Source organism: Pseudorasbora parva, chromosome 4 (assembly GCF_024679245.1).
Source record: "Pseudorasbora parva isolate DD20220531a chromosome 4, ASM2467924v1, whole genome shotgun sequence".
Classification (NCBI taxonomy): Eukaryota; Metazoa; Chordata; class Actinopteri; order Cypriniformes; family Gobionidae; genus Pseudorasbora; species Pseudorasbora parva.
The window spans coordinates 11,079,660-11,085,659 of NC_090175.1; positions in this window are offsets into that span (position 1 = coordinate 11,079,660).

A 6,000-nucleotide genomic window follows, 5' to 3' on the forward strand; every position below is an offset into this window, starting at 1 on the left:
TAATATTGGATATAGTAATGCATTTACTCCTCTAAATTAGTCGGTCAGTTTCTCATTGATCAGTAGTACATTTACTGGTGTGTTCATATTCGTATCCAATTCAAATTATTGTTAAAAGCAATAAATAACAAGCAATGACAAGCAATAAGCAGCGATATATTAAGTCTACTTAAAGCATAAAGAAGTTTAAACTTCAGGTCACTTGGGTTTAAGTGACATTATTTAAGTAAAGTAAAATCAAGTAGCTGTCATTCATGTCATTACAATCAAGTTTTAGAAATGAATAGATGGGTGTGGTGGGTGTTACTGTGAACCACCCTCCACTTCAGACTTATTGAAACACATTGACACCGATTATGTGAAACCCAGGGCTTGGAGAAGTGTTTAAAAAAACTGTCACATGTGTAGTCTCTTTCTGTTGTGTTTTTGCACTTGCCACATGTTCTTTTGTCTCTGTTTCCCGCCACTTGTTTGTCACCATGGTTTCCCTCCCTTAGTCTAGTTTAGCTCAGCTGTGTCTTGTTAATTATCTCATTTCTGTTTGCAATTTAAGTTCCTCTTGTAGTTATTCCTTGTTCTAGGCCCCTTCCACACGAAGCCAGAGCTTTCCCAATCTGAGCTTCTTCTTTTTCGTCGTTTCAAGAAATATCTGCGACTCAAAACGATGTAGTATACATGCCATGTCAGTGTGTGCCGCTGTCATTCTGCCACAGAAACACACTAAAAACGGAGAAGAAGAGTTGTGGCTAGAGGGGGGTATAGCAGTGGTTGGATGTGAGGCAAAATCTCACGATAAAATAACAATAAATACATTTGCTACTTAACAGATGTGTTTTATTAATGGCTACACCTGCCCCAGCCCTAAACCTACCCTTACAATATACAGTAAATAAATGAAGCGATATTGATGTGCTCATGCCCAGTGCCCGTAGTTCCATTAACTCTTTCACCGTACCGGACTTAGTGTGATTCAAAAAATATACGGATCTCACTACAGTGGCTGTACAATAATTTTACAATGCAACGAAAATAGTTATTGTGCACACAAAAATCAAAATAATGACTTTATCCACCAAGTTATTGACGTGAACTCGACGCATGCGCGAGAATATGACGCAGATCCGCCGTTCAATACATGACCCGGAAGAGGAGGAGCGCCGCTATCGCCTGAGTTCACGTCAGAGACCTGCACCGAAGACAATATCTTGGCGGATAAAGTCATTATTTTAAAAAAATTTGCGCAACAAAAACTATTCTCGTCGCTTTGTAAAATTATTGTACAGCCACTGTAGTGAGATGGACTTTGTAACGAAGTCTTTAGTGCCTTTTATGGGTCTTGTGAGTGGGTCAGTGGATATATACTGAATGCCAATGGAGGCCTTTCTGAAGCCTTTTTCAGCCATCAGCTTCCTACAAAAATATCTTCATTTGTGTTCCGAAGATGAACGAAGATGTTACAGGTGTCCAACGACATGAGGGTGAGTAATTAATGAAATAATTTTCATTTTTGGGTGAACTAACCTTTAAGTCTGATTAGTGGTGTTTAGTGTTCTAGTGAGAGTTTCTTAAAATAAAAGCCTATCTGCTTGGAAGTTCTGGATCTCCTCATCTCTGCTGCACTATACACCATGAAATGTTTTTAATGAGGATACAGTGGGTGTGGACAGACAGATGATACACAACATTATTATAATACAGTCATCTTTTTTACTGTACCTCACAAAACTTTATCAGCCCTACATTTCCACTCTTTGACATTGTGGATCTGCAATTCAAAGACATTTTAGTATTGTTAAGCATGAAATGCATAGATTACTGATTGTCCATTTTTAACAAAACTTTCAGAGAAAGCTTTAAGTTATGTTAACAATGATTATGCATTAGTCATTGTTAACACAATCTAAAGCTTTCTCAGAGAGTTTTGTTGATATTAACATTTTAAAGGTACATTTTTAAGCGATTTTTCAAAAACGCGGCTGAAAAGTTGGTCGGGACACCACAACAAACACGTGATCTGCAAGTGTAATACAGACAATAAATGTAAAAAATGCAACGAAACAGTAATTTTGCCTATCTTATGTTGATATCTCATATTGTGTATGATCTCATCTTTCATTTATCACATCTTCTAATATTTCTTTTGTTCCTCATTTTTACATTATTTACAAATAATTGTCTTGGTATATAATCATATCAATATTAGAAATAGCATTAACAATCAACAAATAGCCACATTTTCTGCCATATTCAGTTTAACAAATGATCAGCTAGCTAACAAACATCTTTGTTCTGTTTTCACCTCACTCCAGTCTAAATTAAATGATTTTAGACTATTTATGCCTACACATTGTCAAAATACATAAGCTGAAATACTTTGGATAATTAAAGCTAATTCATACTCTCCACTCTTTCTAAATTGGGTAAGCACACTTGTGTTCACATCACTTGTGTTCTGAGCAAATGATCGGACCATTTTATGATGATTCATTCAGTTCACTGTTGGACAGATCAGTTCTTATTACCGTAGTTAAAATGATTCGGTTCAAATGAGTCATTTGGTCATGAATCAGACATTAGTAGACCCGTTGTGTGTGAATCCCGGCTGTTAGAACATTGTGGAAGGTTTGTCACACAGAAAACACTTCATAACTGGATAGAATTTGTTTCCTGTTTATTTAAAGTATGATTTATGTCAGCTGTTTAGCTGGTCAGAGAAGTTTTTTGAGCGCAATTCACACGGTAATTCAAAACAATTGTCTGAATGCACAACGTTCAACATGGATTTGGTCTTCTGAACTTTTGATTTTGATTAATATGTGAAATATGTGGTCTTGACCAGTCTTGAGATAAAATCCAGAGTCATCTTAACCTGAGACGAGACTGAGTAAAAATGCAGTCGATACTGAGATGAGATCAAGACCTTTAAAAAGACCAAGACCTTTTTGGTAATGAAAACCAGAAGACCTTTGGCTAATTTTGGTAATTTCAGCAATCCTATAAGACATGGATATAATTAACATGGGTACAACATGTAGACTGTATGAAGATGACGCACATTCCCCACCCATGGGCCTATGGCCCCCCAGGAAAACATTTTTGGGGAATTTAGGGGGTGTTGAGAGGGTTCGTGGGATGGAGCAGGCTTGCGGGGTAGAGCAGCCTTGCAGGCTGGAGCGGCCTCGTGGGCGGCGTGAGCGGCTTTGTGGGTGTCGGGGGCAGCCTCGTAGAAGCCTGAAGTGGCAGGCTCGTGGAGGACTGGAGCGGAGGGCTCGTGGAGGACTGGAGCGGAGAGCTCGTGGAGGACTGGAGCGGAGGGCTCGTGGAGGACTGGAGCGGAGGGCTCGTGGAGGACTGGAGCGGAGAGCTCGTGGAGGACTGGAGCGGAGGGCTCATGGAGGACTGGAGCGGAGGGCTCGTGGAGGACTGGAGCGGAGGGCTCGTGGAGGACTGGAGCGGAGGGCTCGTGGAGGACTGGAGGGGAGGGCTCGTGGAGGACTGGAGCGGAGGGCTCGTGGTGGACTGGAGCAGAGGGCTCGTGGAGGACTGGAGCGGAGGGCTCGTGGAGGACTGGAGCGGAGGGCTCATGGTGGACTGGAGCGGAGGGCTCGTGGAGGACTGGAGCGGAGGGCTCGTGGAGGACTGGAGCGAAGGGCTCGTGGAGGACTGGAGCGGAGGGCTCGTGGAGGACTGGAGCGGAGGGCTCGTGGAGGACTGGAGCGGAGGGCTCGTGGAGGACTGGAGCGGAGGGCTCGTGGTGGACTGGAGCAGAGGGCTCGTGGAGGACTGGAACGGAGGGCTCGTGGAGGACTGGAGCGGAGGGGTCGTGGTGGACTGGAGCGGAGGGCTCGTGGAGGACTGGAGCGGAGGGCTCGTGGAGGACTGGAGCGGAGGGCTCATGGAGGACTGGAGCGGAGGGCTCGTGGAGGACTGGAGCGAAGGGCTCGTGGAGGACTGGAGCGGAGGGCTCGTGGAGGACTGGAGCGGAGGGCTCGTGGAGGACTGGAGCGGAGGGCTCGTGGAGGACTGGAGCGGAGGGCTCGTGGTGGACTGGAGCGGAGGGCTCGTTGAGGACTGGAGCGGAGGGCTCGTGGAGGACTGGAGCGGAGGGCTCGTGGAGGACTGGAGCGGAGGGCTCGTGGAGGACTGGAGCGGAGGGCTCGTGGAGGACTGGAGCGGAGGGCTCGTGGAGGACTGGAGCGGAGGGCTCATGGAGGACTGGAGCGGAGGGCTCGTGGAGGACTGGAGCGGAGGGCTCGTGGTGGACTGGAGCGGAGGGCTCGTGGAGGACTGGAGCGGAGGGCTCGTTGAGGACTGGAGCGGAGGGCTCGTGGAGGACTGGAGCGGAGGGCTCGTTGAGGACTGGAGCGGAGGGCTCGTGGAGGACTGGAGCGGAGGGCTCGTGGAGGACTGGAGCGGAGGGCTCGTGGAGGACTGGAGCGGAGGGTTCGTGGAGGACTGGAGCGGAGGGCTCGTGGAGGACTGGAGCGGAGGGCTCGTGGAGGACTGGAGCGGAGGGCTCGTGAAGAAATGGAGCAGAAGGCTCATAGGCTCGTGGAGGGAAAAGGAACAAGCAGGTTCAATATAAAGAAAGGTATCCGAGTACAGGCCCAACAGGAAGCACACATTAATCGGCCAGTTCACCACATAAGCAAGCTCAAAAAATTCCTCCACGTACCTCTCCAGCGGGCAACCATCCTGCCTGAGGCCACACAGGCGATCCACCGCCAACGTGTCCTTCTCCGGGGACACAATAAAAAGATCGGGACCAGGAAGATTCCCATCTTGCTTGGAAGTCCTGGCAGTTTGGGTCGCCATTCTGTTATGGGTGTGTGTAGTGCAGCAGAGATGAGGAGAGCCAGGACAGATCAGATTAGGCTTTATTATCAGACACTATAAACAAAACACTAAACACTAATAAACATTACATTAATGACGGACAAGGAGTGCACTGTAAAAAAAAAAAAATTGTTGATTTTTGTTGGTTTAACTTAAAAAAGTAAGTAACCTGGTTGCCTTAAAATTTTGTCTTTATTGAACTTAAAAATTTGAGTTGATACAATGAAGGAAATTTGTTCAATAAATAGAAACTCAAAATATTTTGGTGTCTGAACCGCAAAAAAATGTTATAAATCATGAAAATAGCACTATTTGGCATGTTTCACTGCGTCATACGAAATAAAACACAGTAACACAATATGCTTACAAAATCTTTTAATAATATTTTAATAAAGGTTGTCGAATATCCAAAAATGTTCATTGTATTAACTCAAAATTTTCATTTCAATGAACTCAAAATTTTAAGGCAACCAGGTAAATTTTTTTCTAAATATTTTTTTACAGTGTGAAGGGAGTGAGTTCACTATAAGGGAGTGCAGAGGACGAGGACCAGGGAATCCGGGGAGAGATGATGAGGAAGTGCGATCAGGTGCGGGACAGGGAGGATCATGGGAAATTGAGTCCGGGAGAGGCGTGACATGTAACATTACCTGTTCTCCCCTTACTTTAAAGTGCAGAAAAAATAGGAAACCTGTTGTCTTAAATAAATGTTTAAGTAATTTTATTATCAAGTAAATAAACTTAAATTGTAATTAAACAAAATTAAGTTATGTGCAATTGTCAAGTTTACATAAGTTTTTTTTTTCAATTATGCATTATATTTTTTACTTAATAATTTTAATGCAATGGGTTTAATCACTTTTTGAAGTTAAGTCAACTGGTCACTTTTTACAGCGTGAGAATTCATCACATACCTCCACAGTAAACTACTGCAAAGTTAAGGCTTGTCAAATTTGTCGTCCACACTGTCACACTCATGACGCACTAGAATGGCTCTTTCGCAAGCATCCGCATTTCATTCATTCAGGAAGTTCAGTTCTGTTTTATTGTGGCTGTTGTCATTATTTAAAATAACACGAAACTAAATCAAACTTGACAAGCAGGATACTTGTATTTTTTAAAAAAAATTTTCATTAGCATATCTTTCAACTAGACTTTGAAAAG